A 21638-nucleotide genomic window follows, 5' to 3' on the forward strand; every position below is an offset into this window, starting at 1 on the left:
CTGTATTTGTGAAGCTGGCTGTTAGGGGCGAGGAGGTACGACTATGAACTTTAGAAAGACGATGGGGGGGGGAGCCAGGGGGAGCAAGGCAGAGACACTGCAGCAACTGGGGGCCCTTTCAGAAAGGGAATTTAAGTGTTGGCAGAAGGTTAGCCTGAAGAAGCCTTGTAAAACCTGAGAGCTCTTAGATTCTTGTGGGCTCAAGGATGAGAGATGTATTTGTTTCAGGTAATGCAGGGCGTATGTGAAAATAAAGGAAGTGAGCAGCTCAATGACGATTCCAGGTGGAGGTTAGCTTAGAAGAGGTTACTCATCACTTGGCGAGGACGCTGTAGTTTGGAAGAGAGGAGGGGAGGTTCAGGACCCTCTCCTACGCTAAGGCTCTGAGATCCCACGGCCTCTACCTGCTGAGCTGTTCCAGGCAGAAGTTCAGGGAACAGAGGAGACTCCCATCTAAGACAGCCTTGATGAGTTTCGAACCTTAAGAAACTTTCTCCGAGGCAGATATTTGACAAGCAGTGGGCTTTAAGAGCTCACCTGTGTCCCACAGGGATGCAATTTAAACGCAATTCATCCCTTGGGTTGACTGAAAAGATACCACGTACTTGATGGTGAGCAGAAGGCCTGTTTCTCACCTCTGGTCACTATTTTGAATCGAGGCATTGAAGCCCTTGTATTAAAGATGTGTGTGTGTCGGGGTTCTCTGGTGGTGTGGTGGGTTAAGGATCTGGCACTGTCACTGCTATGGCTTGGGTCACTGCTGTGGCCCAGGTACAATCCCTGGCTGGGGAACTTTGGCATGCCACAGTTTTGGCCAAAAAAAAAAAAAAAAAAAAAAAAAGGGTGTGTGTGTGAATGGAATAGTATTCAGTCATAAAAAAGAATGAACTAATGCCATTCGTAGTGACATGGATGGACCTAGAGATCATCATATTAAGTGACATCAGTCAGACAAAGACAAATACATATCACTTATGTGTAGAATCTAAAAAAAGGATACAAATGAACTTATTTACAAGTCAGAAACAGACGCACAGACATAGAGAACGAACTTATGGTTACTGAAGGGGGAAGGTAGGGATAAATTAGGAATTTGGGATGAGCAGGTACAAACCACTACACATAAGATAGGTCAACAGTAAGGTCCTATTGTATAGCACGGAGAACTCTATTCTGTACCTTACAATAAACCACAGTGGAAAAGAATAGGATAAAGCCTATATGTATCTACATTTATAACTGATTCGCTGTGCTGTATGCTGGAAACTAATACGACACTGTAAATCAGCTAAACTTCAATTAAAATAATGTGCCTCTGGGAGTTCCCGCTGTGGCTGGGCAGTAACAAACTTGCCTAGGGGTTCAATCTCTGGCCTCACTCAGTGGGTTAAAGAGCTGGCATTGCCGTGAGCTGTAGTGTAGGTTGCAGACGCAGCTCGGATCTGTGTGGCTGTGGCTGCGGTGTAGGCCAGCAGCTGTAGTTCTGATTTGACCCGCAGCCTAGGAATCCATATGCCATGGCCACAGCCCTAAAAAACAAATAAATACATAAATTAACTAAAGCGTCTCTGTGTATGATAATGCACCTCATCATATTATAATATATCAAATGAATTAGGCAGTAACCTAAAAACAAGGGGCTGGTAATTTCAGGAATGGCAATTGGAGAAGAGCTCTAGGAGCAACTTATTACATTAATTTTCATCAATTTTGGGGGTCTTTTCCTCTGGGGCGGTGTTTGGGGAAGGAGAAGGAAGAAGACTGGATATGAAATTGGACACCTGCTCTGGCACAGGCCTGGGCATTTCCTGAGGCTTCCTGGAGACTCCGGCTCTTGTCTACTTGGGGTGATGAAGGAGTGATGCCCCCCCTTCCAAGTCAGCTGCAGCCCTCGGAAAGCACTGTGCTTGCGGCATTAACATTATCTGCTTCACAGGAAAGGAGGGAAAATCCGGCCAGTGCTGATTTCTGTTCGTTTGCATTCGGTGTTAACCTAGCACGGGCATCCTCCTGGCTGTAGCTGGGCAGACCCATGTCAAGCGACTTACAAACGTTTGAATCCACGGGTGCCATCTGGGAATTACTGCAAGTGTAATAAGGACACGTTGTTCAGTTCTTAGCATTTTGTGAGCACCTGCCACGAGAAGGATTTTACTTGAAAATTATGAGGCAAAAGGTTGAGATTAAGGCTTAAAGAAAATAACTTTTGGAATTCAGCCTCCAGTTGGGGAACTGGCAAGCAATCTGTGTTCACTAGTCTTTTCAGAAGTGAATGTAGCTGTGATCCCAGAGACGGGCTTGCTGGGCAGGGCTAAAGAGAAAGAAAAATCCCATCGTGGGAAAGCATGTGACTCAAAGAAGAAAAGGAAAAATGGAAAAGGCAACTCAGTTCACTGCTAATCCTTTTCCCACTGAGCAGCCACTGGGTCACCTGGTGGCTCTTCCCTGCCTTCTGCACACAGAGGGCCGCCTCCTCACCCCAGGACAGGCTAACTGGGTGCAGAACTGGAGCTGGTGATTGTCTGGAGAGCCTTGTGTGGGGAGGGGGTTACCTGAGCCAATTGCAAGACTCCCAGTCCTCTGCTGGCTGAAGTTCCACATTCTGATACCCGACCCCAGCAGCCATCCCGCCCTCTGCCCACTGTGTAGCCCCCATGCATGAATGGGTGAGCCCTGGCTGGTCCCAGCTAACAGGGCAATCCCAATTCCCTGGCTCTGGTGATTGGCTCAGGGGTAGTCTGCGCCAGATGCACACCTGCTATTCTCTGCCTGTCTGTGAAGACACAAGCATTAGCCTCAGTTCCTGCTTACAGCATCTGGAAATCTCACGAGGGAAGTCACTTTCCATACAAGTGGACACCTGCAAGAAGGCAGAGCTGCGAGAATCACAAATGCATTGAGCCAGGCCCTGAGTGAGCCATGCCTGAGGCCAACTACCTTCACAGTGCTCCCATCAGCATCCTAGAGGCTTCACGTGGCCTTTCCCACTAAGTACCAGGAAAAACACAAGTGTCACTGGGTGTTATGTGAGAGGTGTTAAGTGGGACAAAAGGCATTACGCGGCTAAAAATGTTTGCAAAATATTGAGTTACACAAAATGTAGCCCTTTGCAAGGCATTTATAAACGAATACCTTTTATAAATGTCCAGGAAGGAGCCACTATATAAAATACTACAGAGACTTATTGGAGTCAGAACCAAATGGATTATTTGTTTTCGTTTTCATTTGTTTTCTGAGAACACATTAGTGTTTTGAGAAACACAGTTTGGGAAGCTTTGATGAGTCATTGTCAGATAATTACACCTTGGGAAGTAGCAAGAGAGAGAAGAGAGCAGGCAGTGGGCTTGGAATGTGAGAGAGAAGCCAGGACAAGAAGCAGAATCGCTTCCTCCCCAGACCTACCTGCCACCGAGCTCCTAGAACTGAGAGGCCTTGCTAAAGGGGAGCCGAGCCTCGTTGGCTCTGTACCACCCTCACCTCTGGGCTTTCTAGGAGCTCCCTTGCCTATATTCTAATTCAGTAGCCCTCAGGGGCCCAGGTAAATTATATACATATGTAAGACAGATGTAAATAGATCAATGTTACCTATTTTTACCTTATATATAGTAATAACTATCCATAGATACAGGTATTTGCTATTTGTTTCATGGCAATAGTCAACACTCTCACTTTAAGAGAAATGGTAAGTAACCTAATGTCTCTTGTGTTAAGAGACTCTTTCATTTTTTTTTCACTTTTTATTTTGAAATAATTTTAGACACAAAAGTTGAAAGAATAATACAAAGAACTGTCAAGTTCTTTCACCCAAGGTCCCCAGTTCCTAACATTCTGACACTTTGGCTTTATCATTACTTCTGTATTTATCTTTACCATCTTTCTCTCTCTCTCTCTCTCTCTATCCATCATCTATCATCCACCTTCCTGAAACAACTGAAAGTTGCAGACATGGTGCTCCAGCCCCACGTGAAGTGTCAATGTGAATTTTCTAGAAGACAGGACATTCTCCTATGGAATAACCATACTTTGGCCATCAAAAGCGGGAAGTGGACATTTATGCGGTATGACCATGTAATCCATTCACTCATTTTCCTTTTATGCACTCCTCAATTTTGTTTCTTCTGTTTCTGGTTCCCATCCAGGAGAATGTGTCACATTCACTTTTGATGTCTCTTCCCTCTTCTCCAATCTGAAACGATTCTTCAATCTGCCTTTGTCTTTCATGACTGCCATGTTTTTGAAGATGTCATACCGGGTTTTTTGCAGAATCTCCCTCAACTTGGGTTTGTATGATGTTGCCTTATGATTAGTACTACTTGCATTTTGCCACAAATATCATGGGAGTGTGGCTGTGTTTGTCTCCATACGTCACATCAAAGCAGCTACAATGTCAGTCTGTCCCATTCTTGGCAGTGCTTATTTTGATCTCCGATCAGAGTCAAGCAAGTGTGTTTAAAATAATAAACCTGAGGTTAAATGTACCATCCCAACCATGAGAGCTGCCTTTGCTCCAGCTCTGCACAAGAAGATGAAAAAAGAATACAGAATGAAGAGAAACGCACAAAGACATATAGTACTGAGGACAATCAGATTTTCTCAGTTTATTAATTTCCTTGATTTTGAATGAGAAGGAAAACATGGTTTTCCTTTTTCTCTCGTCTCCCAGCAAAGGGCATGCTATGGGTGGCACATGCAGGAAGTATCAAGTTTGCTGTTAAACAGATTATAAAACATGTTTATGCAACATCAAACCGTGAGATTATTCTAGGTCAGGTTTCTATTGCTTACTCAGTCATCTATTTGCACGAATCGATTTTAACCTCCAGAGTTATCCAGCGTAATGCAAACATTAACAGTGTTTCAGCTGCAAATGGGTCAGAAACGCCAACTTGGGGCCTGGAAATTCTAACTGCGGAGCAGCTGTTTCAAAGGTAAGTGGCACATGGTGGAAACAAGGCAGATGGCCTTCGAAAGAACACCCAGAATCTCAAGAGGGTGGGGCTGGTTCTGGAATCCTTATAAAGCAGGGGCTAGGAGACGCAATCTGGTTAAAGGAGGGATGTCGGGGGGTTGTCTTCAAGGTATAAGGGTGCTTCCTAGGCAGCACACTTTTTCAAAACTTAAATTATAGACAACCGATCAATGAAGTGTATAATTCTTTTACACCCGCCTCACATACTACTGAGACAATGTCCATTATACATATCAAAGAACATCACGACTCTCGTTGAGAGCAAGTGGCCTTAACCAATCTGGCCAACAGGCGATCATAAGGTTCTTCCTGGAAAGTTTCAGTAGTTTCTTCCAACAGGTCAGAGGGCATTACAGGATCTAAACCAGGTGGTGTGTCACAATTCAAGCAAGTCTCAGACAAACAGGCCAGACATATGCATACATGGCAGCAAGCAGGCAGGCGCACGCGCTCATAGCTTTGGACAGCTCCCTCTTTGCTCCTCTGGATATCAACCAGCATCTTCCAGGCCAACGTTGTCTGAAGGGGACTTGCTGACATGCTCACAGCAGGACTGTACAGATAACACGTGAGTTACAGCAGGCAGGATAGTCCTCCATGACGTGGAAGGGCCCAGGGCTAAGAGGTCCTAGACCTCTTGAGAGTCACCAAAAAATCTAAAGGTGCCACACAGCACAGAAACACCGAGCAGGTTCTTGTGTTACTGTTCTCCCATTACAAGTCTCTCATTTTGCTTATTATAGAAAAATCAGAAAACATACTCAACCAAAAGTATCAGTGAACCATAATGCAATCTGGCACGGATGGCCAATTTCAAACATGAAGATACATACAGACAGAGACCTACACACACACACGTACGTGTGCGTGCATAGATTTTTTACAAACATGGGAATTTTATTTTTCCTCTAAATGTACAGTCAGTAGCTTTCACTAGCAAAGCATATATATGAAGGTTGGCCCTGATGAATAAATTGGTTAAATATAACCAATCTGCTACTGTGTGGCTCTTAGAGTATTTCTAACTTCTTGCTCTTACCAATAATCTTGCCAGAGAACATCCTGGCAAAGTTCTTTAATCATTCCCTCCAGAAAAATTCCTGGAAATGATGTTGCCAGGCGAGAGGTCATGCATATTCAAGTTTTCTTTCTCTCCTTATTTCCTTTGCCTTAAGGAATATGTGTTCATCTTAACACTTGCCACTTGCTTCCTGGTGCAGTGAGAAGGTAGATGCCACCAGAAGGCCATGTCCACCATGCCCAGCACCACTTCTACCACCTTCCAACACCTGTGGCCATAAGCCCTGACCTCCCTTCTCCTGCAGCAGAAGTGGCCTCCCTCGGAACACTGGGTCCCAGCTCCCCTACCCTATTCACGGACACTGCTCTAGCAAGTCTTTTTTCTCTTCCCCGCACCAGCCATCGCCCCTCTCCTTCCCGAAGAGCATTCTCATCGGCATACGAACAACTCTTCTTTTTTCCATCTTTAAAAACAAATAAACTGAAACCTTCAAATGGCCCGGTTTCCATGTCGAAACCTAATAGATCCAGTTCTCTTCTGTCTTTGCAGTGAACTCCTGAAAGGGCTGTCTTCATTCAACATTTCCAATTCCTCTCATTCTTTCTCAGACCCACCCCAGTCAGGGTTTGATTCGCACACTCCACCAAAACTCTTTTTGCCAAGGTCACCCATGACCCCCACGTTGCTACAGCCCATGGATAACTTTTCAGGGCATCTTACCTAACCAATCAGCAGCCGTTGAAGCGCAGCATGAACCCTTCTTCCTTGAGAGAGTTTTGGGTTTTGTTGTCGTTGTCGTCTTCATGAGGCTGCAGAACCCCAGGAGCGTGAGCTGTCTTCTCCGTCATGTCCTCCTTCTCCTCATCCATCCCTCCCTGCCTCCTTAGCTCTGTGACCTTAATTCTAGAGTGTTCCGGGAGGCAGGGTTTGGATACCTCTTTGGTATCTGAAGGTGGTCCTCTGCGGACTTGCTTCAGTCTCTGGGCCACAGATACGCGAACAAACTCCCAAATGTAACTCTCCTGCCCAGGATGCTTTTCTCACCTCCTCCCCACCACCGACTCCAGGTCCAGCTGCTCCTCAACACTGCAAATATGCTGGGTCCACACCCGAATCCTGGTCTTTCCATTCCCATCCTGCTCCTCCTACAGATGTCCTGTCTCAGGCAACGGCAACTCCAACGAGGCCATGGACCTTGGACCTTCCTTGACCTTTCTTTGTCCCTCTCACTATCCATCCAAACCTTCAGCAAAGCCTGTGGGTCAGGAAGTCTAGATTGGTTATATGTAACCAACTTATGAATCAGAGCCAACACTATCAGAATAGATTCAGTGCCAGGCCACTGTCACCGTCACTCTGGTCTAAACCACCAGAACATCTCGACTGAACTGCTGAAGCAGCCTCATGCCTGGTCTTGCTTCCACCTTGTTCCCCTAGAAATCATTCCCCACACAGCCCGAGGGGTGCTAGAGAAGACGGTGCCAGGTAATCTAACACTGCTGCTCAAGATCAGACAATGGCTTTCTACCACACTCGGAGCATAAGCAAAGTTCTTGTAAGGACCTTACACTCCCACACCATCAATCCGTCCCCTTGCCTTTCTAACCTCAGATGCTGTTACCTCTCCCTCCCCCTGCTTGGTCCTCACCCCACGGCCTTTGGACATGTTATTGGTTCTGCAAGGGCATGTTTCTCCAGAGACACCTGAAAGGCTTACCCCCCAGCTCCTCTCCGTCTCTGCTTAAATATCACCTTTCTCTAAGCCTCTCTTGACACATATTTAAAAATCACAATCCCCTCACCCCAGTACTCATTTCTTTTTTTTTTTTTTTTTTCTTCTTTTTAGGGCCAGACCCGAGAGGCATATGGAGGCTCCCAGGCTAGGGGTCGAATGGGAGCTGCAGTTGCAGGGCCTACACCACAGCCACAGCAATGCTAAATCTGAGCCGAGTCTGTGACCTACACCATAGCTCACGGCAACGCCGGATCCTTAACCCACTGAACGAGGCCAGCGAGGGAATTGGCGTCCTCATGGATACTAGTCAGATTTATTTCTGCTGAGTCACGACGGGAACTCTAATCACCCCAGTACTCATAACAGGCTTCTCCACTACATATTTTATTTATTTCCTTTGTTGCTTAGATCCCCTCATTAGAATCTAAGGACCAAGAGATTTGCTGTTGTTATCTCCTATACCTGCAACAACCCTCAGCATGTGACAGGTGCTCAATACATGTCTGTTGAGTGAATAAACCTTGCAAAAAATTAGAAAAGTGAAAGGAGAGAATTAGGAAGAAAATCACATATATATTTAAAAAGGACATTTAATTTGATTATAGCTGATAATACTGTAGTATATTCTTAAAATTTGCTAAGAGAGTAGATCTTAAATGTTCTCACCCCCCAAAAGAAATGGTGATTATATAACATGATGGAGGTGGTAGCTAAGTTTATGATGGTAATCATTTTCCAATATATAATTACCTAATCAACACACTGTACACCTTAAACTTATACAATGTTATATATATCAGTCAATTATATCTCAATAGCGCTGGAAAAAGCATTCACCCATGACCATATTTCCAGAGAACCATCATTTACATGCATATAAATTCACATTCTTTTTCCTGTGTTCCTGTGTATTTTTGGTGAGGTCACTGTATGCGTAGTTTCAAAATCTGCTTTAAAATTTCTGATGTGCCTATAATTTGGACTTTGAATACATGCTCCCAGATAACCTTTTTGAAATATCAAGTTATATACCTTGCTGGGAGTTTACGAGGTTCCATTTTTGCATCTTCTTCCTCCCAACCTGATCTGATCACATTTGTCTTGTATACGGGTCTAACCAGTGTAATAAGTTTGACTCTGATCTTGAAATTTTCCTTAGCTGACATGACTTTCAGTGGCTTCCCGGGTTCCCCTGTACCTTCATCACTTCTTGTTGTACACACACCTCTTCTTCCCGAATACATGCAAGGATTCAAGAGAATGACAAGTCGATACTCTTGATGGAGAAAAGTTCCAGAATTTGAGAATCTAGCTGGTTAAAACCCAGAAAGCCGGATACTTTGCATTTGGATGTATGACTTAGCCAAGTGTGGACACAGTCCTTACTCACTAGTGATGCTTTGACAACTCTCATCCACTATTGCGTCCCTGTAGTGTCAACCAGCTGTGCACGGGGTCACTCCATGCCGGGGACACAGACTACAATGAGAAGGCCCCCCTTGGAGTTTTGCGGTGTGATAGCCCCCCCCAAAGGTCTGACTAGGTGACACTCAATGCTTTTTAGGAATAATTTATGAGATTTTTTTTTTTTTTCCTCTGACTCTGCCCTTCCTCTTCACCACCTGGGGAGAATTTGTCTACGAAAAGCAGACTTTTCTATTGTGATAGTCACATTTTAAAGTTATCCTTTTCAACCCTTTCTCTGGTGGACAAAGAAAGGGATGCAAGCCACTTGGTGTAGTAAAATGATAGACACGTCTGCCAAATGCGCTCGCAATCAGGGCTCTCCGGGCGGGGGCGGGGCTGGGAGGGAAAGAGACAGCTGAGTTTTGAAACCCATCACATCTCGGGTGGGTCAGTCAGCCTCCGGCCTCTTTGGACCCTGATGCCTTGCCTGCTTCGTCTATTTACTCTTTCAACTCCTAACTCAAACCTCATGAAGCATAATGGAGGGTCTTAGGTATTTGAATCTAAACTTGTCTCTCACTGTTACAGAGCGTTTCCAACACTCTTTAGACCTAAGAATCCCTTTCTACCAAACCAAGAATCCAACAAACCCGTCCCTAAAGTGTTAACAAATTCAATAGATCGAGGAAGAGCTGCTCTAGCTGAAAAGGTTCCACCTCTCTCCTGATAGGGCCCTTTGAGTCTGTCCTGGAGGCAGAATCTGAAAATCCGGCACCTCTGCTGGAACGCATACAAAAGGATCGTTTTTACTACCACCTGCATGCAGCCTCTGTTAGATTACATCAGAAATCCATCAAAGTCCATCAGAGTGAGGCCCTTGCTTAAATTAAGGTACAAAAGCTTAGCAGGGAGCACAAAAAACCAAACCAAAACAAAACTCAGCAATCAAGCTAAAGGGTATTTTAAAGTGATATTTTAAACAATCAAAATTAATGCAAAGAAAAAAACATCCATGATGAACAAAACATTAACATGTGAAATAAAGACAGTTAAGCAATGGCGCCATGCTGAGCCACACTGGTACCCAAGCCAAAAGGAAAAATCAGTCATACTGATGCTTAATCTTGATAGTGCTCTTTATCTTGATGGGTGAGTTTCTGGTGTCCCTTTAAATTCTGAGCCCAAAGTGAGTGCCTCACTGCCTGTCGCCTGCTTCTGGTACCCTTTACATCCATCGCTCCACACTGCCCTGTAACTGGCTGTTCCTCTTGTCTCTCATCCCTCTTTGGCGATAAGCTCCCTGAGTTTAAGGGCCGTAGCAAGCTCATCTGTATGTCTAATGTATTAAGCACATGGTAGGCATTTAATAAACATTTTTAAAAATAAAGGCATTGGACTAAGAACCACTGGCTGTGGGTTTTTCCATGTGGCTCAACCTCAAACTAGTCCTGCGATTGTGGGCAAATGATAACTTCTCTGGTCTCAGCTTACTCAGCCATAAAACGAAAGGCTTGGTAACTTGCACGTCCTTCGGTATCTGCGCATAGAAGTCTTCTATCTGGAGAAACCCACGTCTCCCCAAACCTTCCCTGCCTTCTAGGTGATTGTAGCAATAAGGCAGCTACAAGCGTGCTGAGATTTTTGCAGCAGAGCACAGAGCTGGACTCAGTCAAGCTATGGAGTTATCTGTAAAATGCCTTCTCGGCCAGATACTTGCTTTGAACTTACATGTGGCTGGGGCTGTCTTTTTAAACCATTCAGAGGGTAACTTCTCCAGTAATACTCTCCTGGTTGGGAAATACAGGCGTTCGTCCTCTAATTAGACCAACATAGGTTAAGAAATACTTTTTCCCTTCAGTGCCATTCCTCTCAGCCTGTGATCTTTAAATGTGGAGAAAGGCCACAGAAGCACTGACAGGATTGTTTATGCTTTCTCATCATCCTTTTCATGGGATGTAAGGAGAGGAAAAGAAAGAGAGGAGTGGAGCAATGCATTGCAAGTATAGAAACACACAGCCACGGAGCACTCAGTGTCCCTTGAGTCTGTACGGTCTTCTGTGGGAAGCTCCTCCGACAAGGCTCCTGCCCTCAGCCAGATTTCCGACCCTTCCAGGAGAGAAACCATGAACACAGAAGCAATCCTGAGTTGGTCCGATGATCAACAGCCATGATGGTAAGAACAGAAGGAGTCAGAAGAATTGGAGAAAAGGAGGAAGCAAATGACTTTTAGGTGTGTCCTGGGTGAGGGCTTGAAAATCTTATCTGTGCCATCTTTATAACTATCTTTTTAAGTATTATTATCTCTAATATACGAACAAGGACACTAGACTTGAAGCAAAAGCCAATCAGGAAGCATAATTTGCTTCCCCAAAGCATTCACACACAAGCTCTAATGTGTCTGGAATGGATTACGTGACCTGAACGCCGTTCATTCAACCCGGTGAGGGGATTGTGCCTTGCATCTCTTCCCCGCAACGATGCTGGCCTTGGGTTTGGAAGTGGCTTTTATTCAAGCTTCTCATCCATGGAGTGTTTGCTTATTAAGATATCACTAAGGTTTGGAAACTCTAGCTGGGGAATTTTTTTTTTTATTATGTTTTCTTTTTTTCTTTCTTTTTCCCCAATGTACAGCACGGGGACCCAGTTACACATACATGTATACATAATTTTTTCTCCCATTGTCGTGTTGCGTTGTAAGCAGCCATTAGTTTCATTTTCACCCTAAATATGGTTTAAGCCTTGTTACTGGGACACAAAGCTTCCTCCATATTATTTGTTAGTGCCCAAAGCTCTGGGTTCAGTGACCAAAGGTCCCTACCTGGCTCCATGCTCCAGGATCTTCCTTCTTTTCAGAGGTGAGCTAGATCGTGGCTGTTTCCATCAAGGAAGGCTCAGGAGGCAAGCTGCCTCTCCTGTCATTCTAAAGCCATGACCTCGAAACAACAGCTTTGGGGCAGCAAAGCCTATAAAACTTGCTTGGTGCTTTTTTTTCTGTTTTTCCTTTTCTTTCCCCTGTTGTTGTTTTACTTGTCCTTCCTTCTCTGCCGCTGACCCCAGGCAATGGAAGGAGGTTGAGATTTAACCATCCATGAAAGATGGCAATTTGGCAGCTTTGGAATGTGGTGGTTTGTTTACCCAGGGGCCAAATGTGAGGCAGGAAACGCACACATCCCAGGCCTCAACCTTAGTGGGAGAGATCCAACCTTCTTGCTGGGAAGCAGAGGGACTCAACTGAACTCTCCAAGATGCCCAAGACACTGGCCTGTGTGCCCACTAAGTATTTCTATCCTCAAAGAACGATGGATGGAGGGATGACAGAGACTCTGTCGACATCTGCAACTTTTGAGGTAGCAATCCCATCAATTAAAAAAAGGGGTTTTAAAATCTCAACTTGTTTAACATGGTACTTTCTGGTTTCGCAGGATTATTAAAATGTCTGCTCCACCCTTGCTCAGTGACTTTTTTTTTCTTAGTATCCAATGAATCTTAATGGAAATATTGGGGCAGAGCTTTTGGAATATAAAGTGTCAATCGTCATCGCAAAGGCTAAGACTATAAAGGAGCAGAAAGATGGTGTCTGATGCGGACTGTGGGGTTGCTGGGTTAGTGGTTGGGTGGTTCCTCTACTAAGGCAGCACAGACTTGCTCTGAGTCAAAGCCATGCCTGTTTTGCTGGGTCTCGGCTGGCGTGTGAGAGCTCCATGCCTCTTCCCATGGTTGCACAGTCTTGCTGGCACTGGTGGAGAGTGCCCAGGAGGTGGCCGGGCAATTAGCAGTGTTTTCCAGGATGGCAGAACATAGTCTTTGGAAAACACTGTAACAGACCCCAGGGGAAAAAGGCAAAATGAACAGTTAGAAAATATGGTGCCTCGAGAACCTTATGATTCAGGAAAAGGACCTAAGTGCAGAGAACTTCTCAACAGCAAATGGAAGAGCACTAAGGACCCAGCCAAGGCCTGGCACCCAGGGCCGTCGTACCTGTTCCTGGCCTCTGCCACCAACCACACACACCATCTGTGCCTCCCCCACCTTCCTTCACCTGCCCAACTTGTACTCATCCCAGAAGATTCAACTCTAGCATCGGCTTTCCAGGAAACCTTCTGACACCCCAGAAGATGAGTGTGTCTGTGCTTCCGCAAGTCTTTCTCCACTGTCACCCTTATTACATTTTATTAGACTGTTTTTTTCCATGTGGACTGTGACCTCCATGTCATGAGGTCAGTGACGAGGATTTACTCATCAGTGCAGCTCTACGACCAAACCCCGTGCAAGTAAATACCCAGCAGTTGAGAGCAGCTCAATCCACAAATAACCACTGAGGGTTTGCGATGACAAGGATGACAGTGTAACCGGGGACAGCATCTCAGAGGAGAGCTGAGTAATGGTTGTAGGAAGTGGAACTAATTGGCTTGGTAGGAAGAACAGTGGGCACATCATTTATGGGAAATGTCAGTAGCTGCATTGTGCGGCTCTCATAAACCATGGGACGGGGGATTCGTGGGAATGGGATTAATAAAAGAGGAGAGAGACTATCTGGAGCGCTTGAAAGTCTTTGCATTTGATGAGCAGACCATGTAATTCTTCCCACTACTGTAGCTGAGAGGGGGAGCCAATGCCAGCAGCACCCCGAGCAAACGCTCACCAGAGCATCTATCTAGGGCTTCTTTAAATCCCACTGTGCTTTCAATTTAGTGCAGCATTTCCTTCAGTTCCTGTCTGAAATCCTTATGCATGTGTCAGTGGTGGCTGTGGATTATTTTCACGTGCTACAGTAAACCTATCCTCATCAAGATCCAAGCCAATTCAAGTTTTGGGTTTTTTTTTTTTTTTTTTTTTTTTTTTTTTTTTTTTTTTTTTTTTTTTAAGGTTGCAAGTTCTTTATCGTCAAGCAAATTTAATCTCACCTTTAGTCTGATTTGAGCATCATTTCTCATATCTTTTCATGTAATGAAAAGCCCTTACTTGAGTCCTGCAATCACAGCAGCACCATCAGGAAGGGGAAATGAGCAGGGTTGTTATAACCAGAACACGCTGTACCTTTTTAAACATTAACCATTGTTCAGGTCTGTAGACCTGGCTGCTCGAGGCAGTGATGGGAATCTGGAACGCATGCAAAAAAAAAAACGTTCGTATGGAAAATTTTAGAGTTCCCATATCCGCCTCGATCCGTGAAAGTATTACACCAAACGTGTATCTATTACACACACATACATACAAAACATATTTATTTATTTATTTAGTTATTTTTGTCTTTTTGTCTTTTAGGGCCGCAACGGCAGCATATGGAGGCTCCTGGGCTAGGGGCCGAATTGGAGCTGTCGCCACTGGCCTACACCACAGCCACAGCAACGTGGGATCCCAGCCATGTCTGCGACCTACACCACAGCTCATGGCGACGCCGGATCCTTAACCCACTGAGCGAGGCCAGGGATGGAACCCACGTCCTCGTGAATGCTAGTCGGGTTCATTAACCACTGAGCCACAACAGGAACTCCATGCAAAACATATTTAAATGTCTTATATATATACATATAAACATATTTTTAGAGAAACAAAAGTACAACTAAATTGACCTCTTATCTGAAAATAGCTCTATCTGACCCATGTCATGTTTTGAGACCAAAGTCATTCCACCTGACAGCATTTAAGCCAGAATGACCTCATGCCATTAGAACATCACTACGAAAGAAGATTCTGTTCCATGAGGAACTTTGTTCAAGCAATTAGAAAGAACTGGTTAATCTTTGCTATTCGATGGCACAGCCTAGGCATATGTGGGTTGTCATTGATTGTTATACGCCAAGGAGCACTTTTTGGTGCTTTCTCAATTTTATTTATTTTTCTATAAATGTGAATCATAGGAAGTAGCATTTAAATGATTCTATCCAAAATGCAATGGCTGCTGTCAACATCTTTGTCATTTTGCTACTGAGGACTTACTATGCCAGGTACAGTGCAAATGACTTTTATACATTAGATCATAGCACTTGGCATTTACTTCTATTCTGGTATTTTTCAAGGTGAACTAAATACATATAAAATACATTATATAAGCATCTGTCTCCACTAAATTCTGCCTGCACTGTAGTCTCCCGGGTGCAAGGCCTACACCTTACTCCGCGTGGTAACCCGGCACACTGCTTATATGGGGCACTCAATTCATGTCTGTTAGTAACAAAATCATACCATTTTTAGGATTGGATCTTAAAAAAATATTTTGGCCATGCTGCTTTGACGCAGTGTTTTTTCTATTCACAGTATCTGGAAACAGACTCTATCCCACCCGTAGGGCAATAGTTAAACACAAGAAGGGCTGGTGTCACAGACACACTTGGTGCACTTTAGCATAACGGACACATGTTTACTAGGAAGATGCTGCCATTCGGAGAGAGAAATGCACTGGACGTTGGGAGACATATGGAGCATCTGCTTCTTAGTCTCCTTTTAGAGTTTCAGGTCGGAACTTTCTCCAGCCTTTTCACCTTCAGATTGTCTGAAGGGCTCTCTTCTTGTTTGCCCTGTCTGGCCACTTGCTTTTTGATTAATTACTTGGGTTTTTTTGCATCCTTTTCCCACCATTCTAAGCCATCTTAGCTGCTTTTTTTGTTGTTGTTGTTACTTATCTGTTCCCACAATGCTATCAAAGATACACTGGCATTTTTGCAGCAAAGTATCCTACCAGCTGATGGTTCCTATCTTGTTTTGAATGATCCTTTTTAGTGGCTACTTTGCATTGCTCCTGGGTTCAGGTAACCTTCACTCTCCAGCAAGACGGCGGTCCAGTCCATTTTGGGTGGAATATAATTGGACCTTTCTACTGAATAACAATAAAATAATAATAAGTAAGTGTTTGCCCTAAAAGAGCATTTGCTTGGTTCTGCACGAATTGGAAGCGATTATTTGCACATGATCAATGAATTAGCCCAATTCCTAATCCTATTAGAAACGCTAATCTTGTGAGAACGGAGACAACCATTCATCAAAGGGCTGAGCTGACCAGACTGTGCCTGTCTCCACTATCCTGGCTCTGCGAGAATGGAAGGAAAAGAATATTCGTTCAGCGCCCACCGTATTCCAGACATTGGGCAAGGAGCTCTCATACATCCAGTGACGCTAACCCTCATGCCAATCCTTCAAGGCAGGACCACAGGCAGCCTTGCTCCTGCTGGAAAATCTGAACAGCAGCGAGATTAAGTAGCCTGACCTAGGTCACACAGCCAGGAAGTGGCAAGTTTACAAGTGGGGGCTTGAACTCAGGGTTTTATGAGTCCAAAGTCTGCCATGCCGTTGTTACAGCAGTTGCAGGATTTGGTTAGATAGCTGGTGACAACGTTCAGGCAGGTAAAGACCAAAAAAGCAAGGTAACAGGTCATCTCTGCAGGGCTGATTCCAGCCTCCTGCAGACACGCACTCCAGGACTCACCCCACACTGACAATGACACAGGTCATTGTGTGAAATGAGAAGTCACGTTATCCCTGATGGACTGCGGAGAGTCACTGACCTTAGGCATCAGGATTTATGGCCATGGCCCTAATACTGACTGCTGACTCTGTCATATGGCCAGGGACTAGCCCCATGGGCAGAAAGGGCTTGTGGACCAGTGGAGCCCTTCTCTATCTCTAATCATCTGTATTTTTTTTCTGGAAATTCCACCATCGTAAAAAATCATTCTCTAGGACTTGCTTTCTTCTCTCCAAAATATCCTGCTGAAAGAGATAGAGCCTTAAAAAGGTAACAACCCTTTCTTACCTAGCATCCTGGCAGGATAGAGCTGGGCAAAGCCCACAGGCCAGGTACTTGAGTGGACAACCAAGAAGCCGAGTTCTAGAAGAGACACTTCCCCCTTACCGCAGCATCCCACACCTTGCCTTCCGTCCCATCTTTGTGTTTCCATTTTCCTCCTGGTAAAATATCAGGAATAATGAGACCGTCGGGACAGAAATGGAAACAGGAATGGACTTAAACGACAGGTTTTGCTGAACCACAGGCCAAGCTAACTTTGAGCATTTATTTTTATTTTTATTCTACGTTTTGGTCTTTCTAGGGCTGCATCCATGGCACATGGAGGTTCCCAAGTTAGGGGCTGAATCAGAGCTACAGCTGCTGGCCCACACCCCAGACACACACCCCACAGCCACGCCAGATCCAAGCCTTGTCTTGCGACCTACACCACAGCTCACAGCAACGCCGGGTCCTTAACCCACTGAGAGAGGCCAGGGATGGAACCTGCATCCCTCATGGATGCTAGTCAGATCCGTGTCTGCTGAGCCACAACGGGAACTCCAGCATTTACATTTTTAGTAAACAATTTTAGAAGAGTTTTAGATTTATGGAAAAGTTGTGAAGCTATCTTCACAGACAGACAGTGTATTATGAACTATCTTAACACCGCCAGTTCCATGTCCCTCACACTCAGTTTCCCCACTGTTTACATCTGACATCTGCATGGAACATCTGTCACAACGAAGGAACCAAAAATAATGTAGTACCAGTGATTAGAGACCCTACTTTATTCAAATTTCCCTAGTTTTCACCTACTATCCTTGTATGTTCCCATCGAGTTGCATGTCTCTTCTCGCTGTCTAGACGGTGACAGTTTCCCAGGCTTTCCCATTTGGGATTGACCTTCACAATTTAAGGAGTAAAGGTCATGTGACACATAGAAAGTTTCAGTTTGGGTTTGTCTGATGTTTTTGTCACGGTTGGATGGGGGTAACAGGTTGGGGAGAGGACCACCTCAGAGGAAAAGTGGCCTTCTCATCAGACCTTGTCACAGGGACATGACATAGCACTGTTGGCTTAACATCTGTTTGTAAAGAAAACAGATCATGTGGCAAGCCAGTGTGAACCAGAGGCGGACCTGTCCACTTTCTCAAAAGACAGAACTGGCCCAGAATCAGGTTGTCGATGACTCTGGAAACAAACGAATGTTCTGTTTCATTCAGTCCAAGTCGCTGGTTGTAACATTTATGCAAGCTCCTTTTGCAGAAAACATTTGAAGGCTCCCGAGGGGGGGGGGGGAGACTGTCTTAAATATAGAATGCAGTCAAGATGCCATGTATGAAGAATTTCACCAAACTGCGGCAACAGAGCGCTGTGGTTACAGAATACCAGCTGCGAAACGCTGCCGGGTGAACCCGCAGGCCCTGAGTCCCCGAAAGAGATATTAGCAATGAACCCTATTTTCACATTTCCTGGCTCCCCTGAACTCATTTCCAAACTGCCTGGCTGCTCCTAGGAGTCTGTACCGTTACCTTGTAGGGAAAGTTCTGGCAGAGCCACATGTCATGTGTGTTGCATAAGAACTTCATTGCAATGGTTTAACTCTGATTAAATTTAGCTGTCAGCCTTTAAAGTTCCCTGAGAAGCTTTCAAACTCAGAAAGGGAAGAGGCACCCCAGCAGGTTCTCTGCAATCCCTCCCCTCCCACCTCCCTGTAAGCTCTTTTCCAACGAGCAGGGCGAGGCCAGCATCGCGCAGCCAGCCAGCGTTTGCCAGGCTGGGAGGTGCCTGGTGGGAAAGGATTCTCCCCTCTCTGCGCCTGGCCCTGTCAGGGAAAGCTTCGGGAGCTCCCCACAGGGCCTGCCACTCCTGCATCTTTCTAGTTTCGAAGGCTCCCTTCAGCTCCTGGCTTCTCAGGTCAATATAGGCTGTAGCTTTTTATTTTTATTTTCATTTTTAAATTAAAAATGGGAGACTTATAATGGATAAGAAATGAGATCCTACTATAGCATATCCAGTCTCTTGGGATAGACCATGGTGGAATATGAGAAAAGGAGTGTGTGTGTGTGTGTGTGTGTGTGTGTGTGTGTGTGTGTGAGTGACCAGGTCACTCTGCTGTACTGCAGAAACTGACACAATATAAATCAAGTTCCCATCATGGCTCAGTGGGTTAAGAACCCCACTAGTATCCATGAGGATTTGGGTTCGATCCCTGGCCTGGCTCCGTGGGTTAAGCATCTGGCGCTGCTGTGAGCTGTGGCAGAGTCACAGATGCAGCTCAGATCCAGCGTTGCTGTGGCAGGTGGCACAGACCGGCAGCTGCAGCTCAGATTTGACCCCTGGCCTGGAAACCTCCATATGCTGCAAGTGTGGCCCCCAAAAGAAAAACAAACAAAACCCCCCTACGCTTTAATAAAAACTTGTTAAATAAAAAAAAAATGAAAATTGCTATGTAAGAATTTTAAATTGTTTAATCAAAATTTTTAAATAAAAAAATTAGGTTGAACAGCATTTGCACATTTGTTATTGAATGAAAGAGTCTTTGAATCCTGTAGGGCTTCACCATGTCCAAAAGTGTCATACACACGATGCAATCCCATCGTTTTTACTATTACTTTCTTGGCTCTTTGAGTGTTTCCTTTCTTGCCAGACTGTCCTGTATTTTTCCTCTTCCTGTTTTGGCCTTCCCAGCCCCAACCCTCCTGCTTTCACTGAACACCCAGGGCTGTTTCCCCCATGAGTGTCTTTTCCTGTGCTCACCACGGCCTTCCCGCCCTTGGGGTGCGTGCAGGAGCAGGGAGCGGCAAGGGGATGCTGTTGCAGCACCGTCTTCCCTGGGGGAGGGCTGGAGGGGGCCTGTCCAGGAGGGGAGGGGCACGCGGTTCCAAAGGCCTCCTCCCTGTTCGTTGTTCTCTTAACCATCTCAGGGTCTCCGCACTGATAACTGCACTTTGGGTTTTCATCTCGTGCTTTCTGGGTGCTCCCTATGTAGAAAACGAAGCAGAACTACAGCACGACCTAAAAGTGGTCCTAGGAATCCGTGAAGTGGGTTGTGGCCCTTACAGACAGCACTGCCTTCCACGTATCAGGGTCCTAAAAGGATAAATAACAGGGAGTTTTATAATCAGACCCGTACGCTCCAGGCTTGGTTATCAGGACAGAGCTTTCCAGGTTACACAATCCTCAACTGCTTTGATCTTTGCTGTCCTGATCAGAATACCCAGCTGGACAAATAACATTAGTCCAAGCACAGCTTCCTGGACAAATGGTCAAAAGGGATAATGTCCTACATTTTCTAGAAGCACAGGTGCTTCAGATCAATGGGGCTGATCTTGTGGAAACAACTAAGGCTAAGCCTTTTTAGAAGACAAAAAAGCTTTTGTGTTTATAGGTTCAGATTGGGGAGGCAAAATGAATTTTCTGGGAGCGAAAACCGTTCCCTTTAGAGCCAATGGATTGTTAACATTCAGTGTGGTTTATTGAGCTCTTAAAAAAAGAAGAAAAGAAAAACCACCGAAACAACAAAAGTAATAAAACCTGTACCATCAACATCAGTTTATTACAACAGTTAACTTTCTGCTGATGAGTTTTTTCAAAGATGACTCCCCTGAAAGCTTGAGATAAATATGCTATTATGAAACAGATGATCATTCGCCAGGTTTGCTCTTATCAGAACAGACCCAGGTGGGATTGGAGACTCCTGCTGGAACATGGCTAGTTTCCAGTGGTTTAGAAATGATTCTTATGACTGAATAGACAGGCTCTTAATTGGGTTCGTGAGTAGAAGTCTGCCAAGATTCCACGTCATGTGGCATGGATGTTCTCAGCTCAACTCTCAAAAGATATTCCCCTGTAGATTTATAGGCAAATATCAAAAGACTCTCCAGCTTTTCTCTAGTTGGATGAGGCAGTAGAAGCCATCTCATTCTGTTGGTGGAGACCTATCATTTGAGTTTAAGCAGATCCGTCATCATCCGGGGCCTCTGCTTCCCGTGCCTAAGGTCTAGCTCTGTGCCCCCAAGTAGAACAGCGATTAGGAAAGAGGGTTCTGCAGTTAAATAGCCATGGTGGAGTTCCCGTTGTGGCTCTGTGGTTAACGAATCCGACTAGGCGCCATGAAGTTGCAGGTTCGATCCCTGGCCTTGCTCAGAGGGTTAAGGATCCGGTGTTGCCGTGAGCTGTGGTGTAGGTTGCAGACGCGGCTTGGATCCTGCGTTGCTGAGGTTGTGGCGTAGGCCAGCGGCTACCGCTCCGGATTTGACCCCTAGCCGGGGAAACTCCATATGCCGCGGGAGTGGCCCAAAAAAGGGCAAAAAGACAAAAAAATAAAATAAAAAAATAGCCTTGGTTTCAGATGCTGGTTCCACCCTTAAATACTCACCTATTGTTGAGCCACACCACTAACCTTTTGGAACCTCAATTTCCTCATCTGTAAAATGGCTATAGTAACAGCACCTACCTGAAATGGCTGGGGTAAAGATTCAAAGAGATAATTATATGAAACACTTAGTATTGGGCCAGGCTTGCTCTGCGTGTTGGAAAATGTTACCTTTCAACCATAGAGGCCATACTATTACAATAAATGGTTTTTTGTCACGTGGTTTCTATCCTTTTCCCTAAATTGATCACCTTCTGTGGGGATGGACCAGGCAAATGAGTTCTGGAAGAGTGAGACTTCCTGTCACAAATGCAGAGGTTGCATCAGTATTTCTGCTTCTAGGGTTTTTTGATGCAAAACAGTCATTAGGTGTGTTGCGTCCTCTCGGGACGGCTTCAAATAACC

General features: G+C 45.1%; 1 long non-coding RNA gene across 1 annotated transcript in view; it reads right to left on the bottom strand.

Moving 5' to 3' along the window:
- Positions 1-21638, bottom strand: part of LOC110260801 — a 46360-nt gene that overhangs the window by 3763 nt on the left and 20959 nt on the right. The gene's annotated exons all lie outside the window — the stretch shown is intronic.

The sequence above is a fragment of the Sus scrofa genome, chromosome 5 (assembly GCF_000003025.6).
Source record: "Sus scrofa isolate TJ Tabasco breed Duroc chromosome 5, Sscrofa11.1, whole genome shotgun sequence".
Classification (NCBI taxonomy): domain Eukaryota; kingdom Metazoa; phylum Chordata; class Mammalia; order Artiodactyla; family Suidae; genus Sus; species Sus scrofa.